The sequence below is a fragment of the Vigna unguiculata genome, chromosome 9 (assembly GCF_004118075.2).
Source record: "Vigna unguiculata cultivar IT97K-499-35 chromosome 9, ASM411807v1, whole genome shotgun sequence".
NCBI classification, from domain to species: domain Eukaryota; kingdom Viridiplantae; phylum Streptophyta; class Magnoliopsida; order Fabales; family Fabaceae; genus Vigna; species Vigna unguiculata.
In genome coordinates, this window is record NC_040287.1 from 10,409,387 (window position 1) to 10,421,395 (window position 12,009).

Sequence of the window (12,009 nt, forward strand, 5' to 3'; positions counted from 1 at the left end):
CATATTAATTGTTAGCATATACGTTGATGATTTGATTTATACTGGCAATGACATAGGTATGATGCTTAAATTCAAGAAGTCTATGATGTATGCCTTTGATATGACTGACTTAGGAAAGATGAGATTCTTCCTTGGCATTGAGGTCTTACAAAAACCAAAAGGAATTTTTGTGTGTCAACAGAAATATATCAAAGATGTGTTGAAGAAGTATGCAATGTCAGAGAGCAAACCTGTACAAAGTCCAATTGTTCCAGGTAGTAAGCTTAACAAAGATGTGGAGGGTACAACTGTGGATGACACTTACTTCAAGCAAATTGTGGGAAGTCTACTATATCTGACAGCTGCACGGCCAAATATCATGTTCAGTGTAAGCTTAATTAGCATATACATGTCAAAGCCAACAGAGATGCACTTACAAGCTGCTAAAAGAATCTTGAGGTATTTAAAAGGAACTACTAGTTATGGGATATTCTACAAAAAAAGGGGAGAGGAAAATCTGCTTGCTTTCACAAATTCTGATTATGCAGGAGATGAGGATGATTCTAAAAGCACTTCTGGTTATGTATTTTTGCTAAGTTCAGGAGCAGTGTCATGGATGTCCAAGAAACAACCAATTGTTACCCTCTCAAGTACAGAGGCAGAGTTTGTGGCTGCTATTGCCAGTGCCTGTCAAGCAATGTGGATGAAAAGAGTTTTGAGAAACTTAACGCATACTCAAGACAGTAGCACAATTATTATGTGTGACAATAGTTCAACAATTAAACTTTCCAAAAATCCAGTAATGCATGGTAGGAGCAAACATATTAGAGTGCGTTTTCATTTTTTAAGAGATCTTGTGCAAGATGGAGAAATTGAGTTGGTGCACTGCGGAACTAAAAAGAACAGGTTGCAGATTTAATGACCAAGGCTTTAAAACTCGAGACTTTCCAGACTCTCAGGAAAAAGATGGGAATGGTTGATTTTTCTGAAATAAACTAACTGCATATTGTTGTCAGTTTAAGGGAGGGAATGAGAAGATCTTTACTGCAGTGCTGTTGCTGCATAAAGCCTAGTTTCTAGGAGTGTTTTCTGTTACTGCATAATAAAGCCTAGCTTTTAGGAGCATTTTATGTTTCACTGTTATTCCAATGTATTCGGTTACTGGCTATTTAATAGTCTCTTTGAATTCAATAAAATCACTCGATTGGCAGTAGTTGCAATATACATTCTATTCCTTACAAGAGGATTAAGAGTTATCTTTGTGAAAGGAAAGGGCATCATGGTACCCACCCAAACACTTTGTTCAGCTTAAACTATGTCGCAAAATGATGAAAGTAAAAGGGTTTTGCTGTTTGCTACTACATCCTTTCCTCTCTCCTTGCACCCTAATACTCGCGTCATTATTTTCTGATTCTCTCATGTGACTTACACTATGAGAAATACAATCATTGTCTACTTTAAACATAATTTTGTTACTTAAAAGAACATTTTTCGCGTGGTGCATGTACCTCTACTGTAACTTATCAAAGTCTAATTCATTCTAGTCAATGTTATGCGTGTATATAAACTAATATAAAATGTATTTAACATTAGCGTTGCTATTGTCGTCGGCTTAGCCGTAGCTAATAGCGTCCTTTTCCACACGGCACTTTATTCATTTGCTTCCTTGTTTGTAGCGTTTGTGAGATTGTGAGAGAGAGAGCAGTAGTGTGGTCCAACATCAATGTTTCTGTTTTGTCAATATAATGGCTACATCGATTCTAGGTGGGTTTAGAGAGAGAGGCAAAATGGTCCATGGAAGCTGAACCAAACGAACGGAAAAACAGTTAGTACCACAAACGAGCTGGAAAGTCACATGGTGCTGGAGTGTTATTTTTTACATTATTCAGGAAGCTTTAAAATTCAAATAGCACCAATAATCTACCACAAGCCATACATATCATCATTATTTTTACATTATTCTTGATGTCTTGCATAATTCCGAACAAAGAGAAATACAATGTAGGCTGAAAGATTACACATCATCACACAATGCCTTATTTAATTTAAGGGTAGTATTCATGGCAATGATAATAAGTTTAGTTAACTTTATTTAGCATACCAAAGAAGATTACCGTCAGGGAAGAAATGACACACAGGAACGGTCCCAGGCTTCACTTTCAGAACTTGAAATGCATTATGGTTTGGATCCCATTCTGATGTGTCTTTGTGGCATACTGCTACAGCTTTAACCCTAGTTCCATCTTCTCCCTCCAATGGCATAACTGCTATTTGATAACTTATGGAAGTAAAAGACAACATATGGGTATTGCATTGAGTGACATGAAATTATCTCTTTTTGTGATAAAATCTTCACTCCATCTTTCACTAAGAACTTTTCAGACTTGTTTTCATTTTCTACCTCTGTAGAAGTAACATGGACGTTCTCCCCAAGTATAGAAGTGACGAAGTCTACCATGGATTCTATTGAAGTTGCACAGTGTTTTTCTTCACCCTTTATTGGAGGCTCTTCACAGATCTTCAAAGCTTCCTCCACAGTCTCAGCATTCTTTGACTTTGGCTTAACAGCCAAAATCTCTAATATTTCATTTATCTCGTCTGATGAGAATGGTACTGTGTTTTGCAATTTCGCGGGGCAACAACGGGGTTAAATATTTGTTTTTAGGGAAGTGCGTATACAATTCTGCGTCCGGCTCAATCCTTCTTCTAAGAAAAATATACTTGATTCAGGGTGATGATGGTGATGATAATTAGCAACTGGAACTACCTCTCGAATAACAACATTTGCCTTTGATTCACGGTCAAAAGGTGTCTCGGCTTGTGACGAAATTTCTTTGACACGATCTTGTAATTGATTTTTCTTGACACCATAATGGTGGAAATTGATCTTGTGATGATAACATCTCTTTGACTTCATCTTGTAATTGAGTTTTCTCACTATCAAGAAAAAGAATCTCATCCGGTGCTTGAATCTCTTTATAACCTTTAATACCAGAAAAGAAAACACGGTGCTAGTCTAATATTAAAGGAAACATATCAAATATTTAATAGTAGTATAGATGTATTCTTTAATTTCTCATGGGAACCGCAGATAACTTATTTTGCAAGACTTTTCAAGTCCTTTGCATTAATGAAAATTTATGAGAATTGAATTAGATGAATTTTGATTTCTTTTATAAAACGATGTTAATAAATAATAAAACAAAAAACTCAAATATAATAAAGAATAAAATTTTAAGATAAGTGAAACTCACCAAAAGCAAAGTGGTTACTAGTGAGAAATTGAGTGTTTATGTGTTTCATGTTAATATTTGAGTAATTCATAACGTTTGACACATTTTTGTTTCAATGATAGTTGTGAAAGTTTCATGTTAATATTTGAGTAGTTTATAACGTTTGACATATTTTCGCTTCAATGTAGTTGTGAATAGGGATGTTAAAAAAAATGTACCCACGGATAAAACCCACAATGGGAAGGAAATGTATCTTGTAAATAGATACCGCAGATAACGAGTACTACCCGCATGTTAATGGGGTGGGACGAGCACGGGATTATAGTATCCGTACTAGTGGATACTCGTACCCACTATACTCTAATTTAAATTATAAAAAAAAATAAAAAAATATGATTAAAATATTAACATATTGATTTTGAATGATTGAATTTTTTTTGTATTATTGATATTTAAATTTTATTATATTATAGATATTAGAAGATAAATTATAAATTAGTGATGATTAAAGCAAATATTTTATTTCTTTTATAAACATAATAATTAATGTTAATAAATAATAAAATATAAAAGTAAACATAATAAAAAATAAAGAAGAAAAAGATTTATCAATATATTTTTTATTATTTTTTCCATTATGGTTTGATTTTCTTACAAATTGTTCTCATTTCTCATTTTCATCTATTTTCTTTTGTTTTTGAAGAGAAAAATATCTATTACTTTTGTTCTTATTTCTCCTATGTTCTTTTCCATTCTTGAGGAAGAAAAGAAGAATGTAATTCTTTCATTTCAACTAATAGTGGAATATTAGTTTAATAATTTATTTAATGAGCCTCTTTTATATATTAATTTTTTATTTTATGAACATAAAAGAAAAAAGTATTCTACTGAGTGTTTTTTTATAACCAAATTTTAATTGTGGTTCAATTATATGTGTTGAGTTTCTTACAAATTGTTCTCAGCTCCCATTCTCACCTATTTTTTTTTTTGTTTTTGAAGAGAAAAAGATCTATTATTTTTGCTCTCATCTCTTAGCTGTTCTCTTCCATTCTCGAAGAAATAAAGAAGGTAATTCGCTTTTGTCTCACTTGATAGTGAAATATTAATTTAATCATTTATTTAATGAGGCTCTTATATATTAATTTTTTATTTTATGAACATAGAAGAAAAAGTATTGTACTCTATATTTTTTATAACTGGATTTTATGTGTGGTATTATAATCGAATTTTCTTGTGGTAATCTTTTATATATGTGTGATTTCTTTTATAGTTATCATTATACTAAATTTTGTATTCATTTTTATTGTATTAGTGATAATAATTAAATGTATAAATTTTGGATGTATTATTTTGGCTCCCCAAATAATGTTGGTTAAGATTTGCGACTTATATTAAAGTTTTTAACGTAATTGAGTAAAAAATAACTATATTAATTTATTTTTAAAGTTTGAAAATAAAAATATATGAAAGTTTTAAACATGAATGAATTCAAAATTCATATCAAAATCGAATGACAAAAATCATATTTTAATTCTAACTATAATATTAGCTGATATAATTATTAATTTAGTTTATTGATCTTATTTTTAAATTTCCATATTATTATAAACTTTTTAGTTATTTGGAAGAATAATGTTAACTCATAATACAAATGACAAAATAATGAAATAGTAGTCCATAACCTTTTCCATTAACCATAAAAAAATAAAAGCTTTATTTTTCCATTCCAAACATGTCAACACATAACCTCTCGTCTTTTTCTCTCAAAACAATCAAGGAATAAAATAAAAATATACTTCGCCATTTGTGAAGAATTTTCGGTTCCATTAATTGGTCATATTAAAAGAGTTTTTTTTCTTTTTTTTCTATCTCAAGAGTATCACTTTTCATGATCCCACATTAATGCATGTTTTAGATATAATAATCTAAACTGGTGGTTAAACAGAATTATTACATGTTTTAGATATAATAAAATTTGTACTAACCAAGCTTGGGAAGTTGTGTGACTGCTTTGGGGATTGGTGTGTTTGGAAGCATCCTTTCCCAGTAAATCTCTGGAGGTAAGGCAGCCTAATAAGCTGCCATCAGTATCACCTTTTCACACAAAATCCATACCTCAACTCAAATGGTAAGAGTGATATGTCATCACAAGTCGAGACACCTTTTGACCCTCAATCAAAGACAGATGTTGTTATACGAAAGGTAGTTGCAGTTGTGATCATCATCACCACGATCACTCAAAATCTAATATATTTTTCTTAGAAGAAAGATTGAGGCCTGGCACAAAATTGGATGCAAACTTCCCTATAAGAAAATATTCAACCCCGTTGTTGCCCCCGAGAAATTGCAGAACGCTTACCATTCTCATCAGAAAAGATAAATGAAATATTAGAGATTTTGGCAGTGAAGCCAAAGTCAGAGAAAGCTGAGAATACAGAGAACGCTCTGAATATGTGTGAAGAGCCTGCAATAAATGAAGTAAAACACTGTGCAACTTCAGTAGAATCCATGGTTGACTATGTCACTTTAAACTTGGCAAGAACGTACATGTTACTTCTAAAGAGGCAGAAAATGAAGGCAAGTCCCAAATGTTCTTAGTGAAAGATGGAGTGAAGATTTTAGCAGATAATTTCATGTCACCCAATGCAATACCCATATGTTGTCTTTTACTGCCATAAGTTATAAAATAGCAGTGCACATTTTATGCCATTGGAGGGAGAAGATGGAACTAGGGTTAAAGCTGCAGCAGTATGCCACAAAGACACATCAGAATGGGATCCAAACCACCATATTGCATTCCAAGTTCTCAAAGTCAAGGTTGGGACCATTGGCGAATCTTCACCAAATTTTTTGGGGAAGTCAAAATAATATACTCAAAATTTATATATTTAATATTATTGTGACTAATTCAATAAAAATGAATACATAATCTAGTACATTTACAATTATCAAAGAAATTAGACATATCTAAAGGAATGTCTATTATTTTTTCATATTTTTGAATTCATGGTAATTGAATAATAATTAAATTTTTCAGTTAACTTTTTTCGATGTAAATAACCATATTATCTGCAAAATATTCATATTCCATTTTATTAACATGCATTTGATTCAAAAAACATTCACAAGCTTTCATTTCATTGTTATGCGATAAATAATCATATTATCATGTTTTCATCTTCACCGGTAGTTTATCTATCAATTTTAAAAAATTAATTTATTCTTTTGTTTTTCATTAATATACCTATTTAAAAAAATAAGTTTAAGACTAAAAAATAATTTATCATAATCTAATAAAAAGTTGAGAGAATAATTACTAAAAAAAACTATGATAATCAAGTTACAATTGAAAATCGACTATGAAAAATCACATTATATTGTTTCTTCTTCTATATTAATAAAAAATGAATTTACAAAAAGGTTATGAGATAAAAAATAATGCTAAATGTTAAACAAATAGTTCACTATCAAGTGAGAAAAGAGAAAATTACCTTATTTATTTATTTAATAATGGAAGAAAAAATATGAAAAAATAAGGATAAAAATACTAAGTTTATGTCTAACTTTTTTTAGTAACAAAAGAAAATAAATAAGCATGAAAGAAGAATACAACATATAAAAAACTCAAAAGACAACGAGAGAGAAAATAAAAAAATATCTTAATAGTTTTGTTACTTTATATATTTAGTTTTATATTTTATTATTTATTATTGTACTTTATAAAATAAATAAAAAAATACTTAATTCAATTTTTATTAATTTTGAATATAATATTATTTAATTTTAAAAAAATAAAAAATAATTTTAAAATTTTAAAAGTTTATATAACTTTAAAAAAATTAAATACAAAATAATGAAAAAAAAAATTGGGGGAGGGGGGCCTATTGGAAGGTCCAGCTTGGCCCATGTTTTGATGAGGTCTCCATCCTTGGTTATAATTCCCTGGTCGGCCTTGATTGCCCATATAACTAACTTCCTCTTGAGATGTGCTTGGCATAGCACATTGCCCATTAGTATGGTTTCCTCCACATAACTCACAACTTTGCACTTGTTGGAGTTGAGCTACAGAGGCATTTTGAAGCTCTTGAGGAAGTTGTGACAATTTCTTCATCAGGGTCTCCAGCTGCTGAGTCATAATCTTGTTTTGAGCCAATAGAGCATCTTGAGATTGAAGCTCTAGAATACCCTTCTTTTGAGAATGGGCTCTCTCAGTATAGGCTTCATTATCATTAGCTGCCATATTCTCTATTAACTCATAAGCTTCCTCTGGCGTCTTCCACTTGATACTCCCACCGGTAGAGGCATCCAACATAAGCTTTGACTGGGATTTAAGTCCTGCCAAGAAAAGAGTGAGCTGTGTAGGTTGATCAAACCCATGAATGGGGGTCTTCCTCAGCAGTCCCTTGAATCTATCCCATGCTTGGCCCAATGACTCATCCATATCTTGTTGAAATGCCGAGATTTCCTGCTTTCCCTTATTAACCTTGGACTGGGGGAAATATTTGCTCAAGAACTTTGCAACCACATCATCCCAGTTAGTGAGGCTATTTTCAGGAAAGGAATTCAACCAGGCTTTTGCGGGTCCTGCTAGAGAGAACGGGAAGAGACTCAGGCGTATGGCTTCATCAGGAACTTGATGGATCTTCACAGTATTGCATATCTCCAAGAATGTGGCCAGATGAGTGTAGGGATTCTCATGAGACAGGCCATTGAACTGATTACTCTGCACCAGATGAATAAGAGCTGGCTTCATCTCCATGTTGGTGGCATTGACAGCTGGCCTAGCAATACTGTTGAAGTTAATATGGCCTGTGAACGCTACATAATCTTCCAAAGTGCGTCTTTCACGACCTCTACCATCACCATGAGGATTGTCTGCCATTTCTTCTTCTGGCAAGGGATCAGGATTCTGAGAAGTAGATGAAAGAGTGTCTGAAGCAGAAGAGTGATGGGCAACTTGTTGTGCTTGAGCTCGTCTTCTCCTTGTGGCACTATTGTTTCTGCGGGCAATTTTCTCTATCTCAGGATCAACAAGGAGTGGTTCTGAAGATGCAGTCCTCCTTGTACGGATCCTACCCTGCATAAACTATAGAGCAACAACAAAAGCAAGCTCGAACTACAAGTTAGCCCAAAATTAATGTGCGTATAAAAGTAAATAAAAACAGTAAATATGCACAAAAGAATTTAAGTCTAAATAAGTCAAAAATCACACAAAAGTCTAGTATTAGACACGGGTCCCCGGCAACGGCGCCAAAAACTTGTTAAAGACTTTGGCAAGTGTACCAAGTCGCGCAAGTAGTAACCGGTAAGACCGGGATATCGTTTCCCAAAAGACTCGTGTATACTAATTAATTGCGTAATTAGTGACTAATTTAAGCTAATGAATAAATCCATATTTTAAGTTTCAACTTATGAAGTTAAACTTTGCATAAATAATTAAACTTGAACTTTGGAAGTTAAAGGCACTTAGTGAATGGAAAAGATTAGAAATGATATGACTTGATATTGCCGGGGTTAGAATTCACCAACTATGCTCTCATGCAACTACAATTTAACATCCTCTTCATTAATATGCTAATGCCAACCCACAAAATTACTCAAACCCTAATTCCTTAATGAATTGAGCCTAAATTTCCTTATTAAAAGTCAATTCCTTGAACTCTTAATAAGCAAATTTGCTTTATGCACAAAGGTTTTAATGCAACCAATGGGTCAAGCCCCATTCCTAGGTACAAGCTCCATTGAGTTTTCTTATTTCAAATCTAGGTTTCAAAAGATATTTCCACACCCAATGAACCAAAAATCATGCAAGAGATGGCTAGATCAATGCAAGCTTTAAGTGAAGAAATAAGAAGACTAGCAATTAATGAAAGAGTCATATATATAATCAAAACATTTGCATTTACACAAGAGTTTTGTGGCTACATCTAACCCCAACAAAAATGGGTTTAGCTCTCCATTGCCATGGAGAGCTCAAGCTTAAAAATGGAAGAAAAGGGAGAGAAAGAGATACAAGGAGGAAGATGGAGCTGTTCCCACGAGCCCTAGCACTCCTCCAAGCTCTCCAAATGTGTTCTTCGTGCCTCCCAAAATACCAAAGATCCTTTTCCCCTCGCGAAAACAGAAGAAAAGGAGCCAACTTGCCACATCAGCGAACAATGGCGCCTGGCGGCAGGGTCTCACCGCCAGGCGGTATCGGGCAAACAGGGGGCAAAACTGGCAGCTATCGCCCGGCGGTGTCCAGTTACCGCCAGGCGGTTCGTAACAGGGGCGCCTGGCTGGCGCTTGGTTGGCGCTTGACTGACGGTCTGTTCCGCCTGGCGCTTGCTTCGTGTCGCCAGGCGCTTCCTGTTGACATTTTTCTTCTTCTCCTTGCTATTCCGAGTCACTCATTAATCTAGATTTTTGGACAAAGCTTCCCATCTACAAAAAGGACACAAAAATGGGGATTAGTGGTATATTTAGATAAATATAACCCAAAATGTATTTATTTACAAAAGTAAGGTAAAATTGAGGATTAAGTAGGTTAAAAGCTTTGGAAGAGATGATTTTGCTAATGAAATATAGCTTGGATAATGGTAAAAATTAACATTATCACTTCCTGAAGTACATTCTGAACAAGTCGGGAGGGTATTGAGGTTGGTGAATCATTTTGTCCAGAGGGGGAAGACAATGACGTCAATCTGGCCCGAGCACATTGGGATGCCATAAATGAAGGTATAGATTCATTAACATTAGGTTGCATAAGGATAACAATGGGGGGTTGGGAAGGCATGGGTTGAACAATGGGGGGTTGGGATGGCATGGGTTGATCAATCGAGGGTTGAGAAGGGGTTGATTCGGCTATTAATGGTTGGGAAGGAATTGGAACAACATTGGTAGGGGATTGAAGTATGGGTGTTTTTTCTAATGGTAACTTAAGAACATATTTTGGTCGTCTTCCTTTCATTGTCCACTTTTTCCTCTTTTTGGCAGTAGGAATGTCCTTATTACATCTTGATGACATATCTATAACTGCACAGAAGAAAATAAACAAGGATGAAATTAATCCCCTCTTATAAGAGCCTAAGACAAATGGTTGGTGGCAAAAGGGCTCAAACGAATATGGAACATAAAGAGTAAAATGGCTCAGAGCCTATAGTTCCCTTAGATAAATGTATAGTTTCAAAACCTCGTGAGAATCCTTAATTAAAAGGGTCAAGCCACACTTATTTTCCTTCTTTTTTTAGGCTGAAGGCAGTTCCTGCAGTATGAAAATACCTATTAATTAACTCTATAAGAGGCATCGAGACTCAAACATGCATGACAATATCAAGTCCAATTTAATATACATGAATGCCATGCTATTTTTCTTTTCCAGTTAATATAGTAGTCATGGACTCTACATATGTGCAACTTTCAGATACATACCAACCATAAAGCCAAGCATTTGCTCAAAATATTAAAACAAAATTGTTGGGTTTTGCTTTTGCAGAATGAGATTGCTAGGCAGACATATTTTGAGTACAGAACTCCTAAGAAGAAAACCTTTGCTATTTTTATACCCTATGGGGTGGAAATTGAAGCTCCTAATGTTCTATTGAGGAAACCAAACTCAAAGCTTTATCTTTGCTGTTTTTTCTGGTCTAGATGCCCTTTCAGAACTTATGATATCTCTTGCCTTCCTTAATTTATTTTTTAAAGTTGTTTTCTGGTTTTATAAGTTGTTACGCTTGATTATAAGTGAATCAAAAAATGTGAAAAGGTTTAACTTTGTTATTTTCACTTGTTTATTTACTAAGTAGGGTAGCCAAATGGAAAGAGCAGATAGATATAGCTAAAGTAATAATGTCTAGTATTTCAAAAAATCATTCTAGCTAAAGAAATTCACATGATATTTGATATCTAACAAACATCTTTTGCTTGTTGTAGCATGGTTGAGCTCAAAGAAGAAACTCAACATTGGTATAGTGTCTCCCTATGCTGGCCAAGTTATTGTTATTCAAGAGAAACTTTTATGATTAGATCAAGTTTGCTCTTTTATTCATTTGCTTTGACTATCTTTAATATAATAAATATTCACAAATTGTGTAGAAAGGTGGGGTATATTTCTCTTTTTAGCAGAGCAATGGTTATTAGTAGTATCCACTAGTTATATCATAAAGTGGGGCAAGCAATTACACATATCAACATCCATCACAGTCCACAAAAATTTGAGGGAATTTCATTTGAGATACTTGTGGTTTGAACATTGTTGCTCTAAAAGCCACACAACTAAGGTTTCCTTAGTATCAGAAACCATTAAATACTTGGATTTTTAAGTCCAATACAGAACCTAATTAATCTGTGTAACTAATTTTCAACTCATAACAATGGATTTTCCTTCATTTGATTTGAAAAAAGAATATGAGACTTGTTTTGTTGACTCCTAAATGATGTTAGAAACTTGTAAATTAACTATTTGACAATCATAGCTTCCCATTATCTAAGCAGATTGATAACTTAGTGGTTAAGTATGTTAGGAGAAACTACTACATAAATCATATTCAGTTTAAGAATATAATTTAGTCATGTACTAAGTTTATTAGCAAATAGTGATTATGATAATTGCAGTCTCATTTTATACTTTTAGAGTCGTAGGAAGTAGTCTAGATAGATTAAGGTTGTTGTTTTAAGGTTAGCCTATTTTTGTGCTCTATTTGGTTGTTAAGTAGTGTAGTTTTTAGGTTCTTATAGGCATATTTTCTTTTAGCATTATGTTTTTACTCTTTATATGGGTTGTTTGAAGAACCTTATGGCAATAGTCCAGGAGAACTAG

The 12,009-nt window shown here is 33.4% G+C and overlaps 2 pseudogenes; one reads left to right on the plus strand and one right to left on the minus strand.

The window, feature by feature from the left end:
• Positions 1-2,067: 2,067 nt before the first annotated feature.
• On the minus strand, positions 2,068-3,505 carry LOC114163436 (annotated as a pseudogene).
• Positions 3,506-3,509: 4 nt separating this feature from the next.
• Positions 3,510-6,080, plus strand: LOC114163437 (annotated as a pseudogene).
• The last annotated feature ends 5,929 nt before the right edge of the window (positions 6,081-12,009 follow it).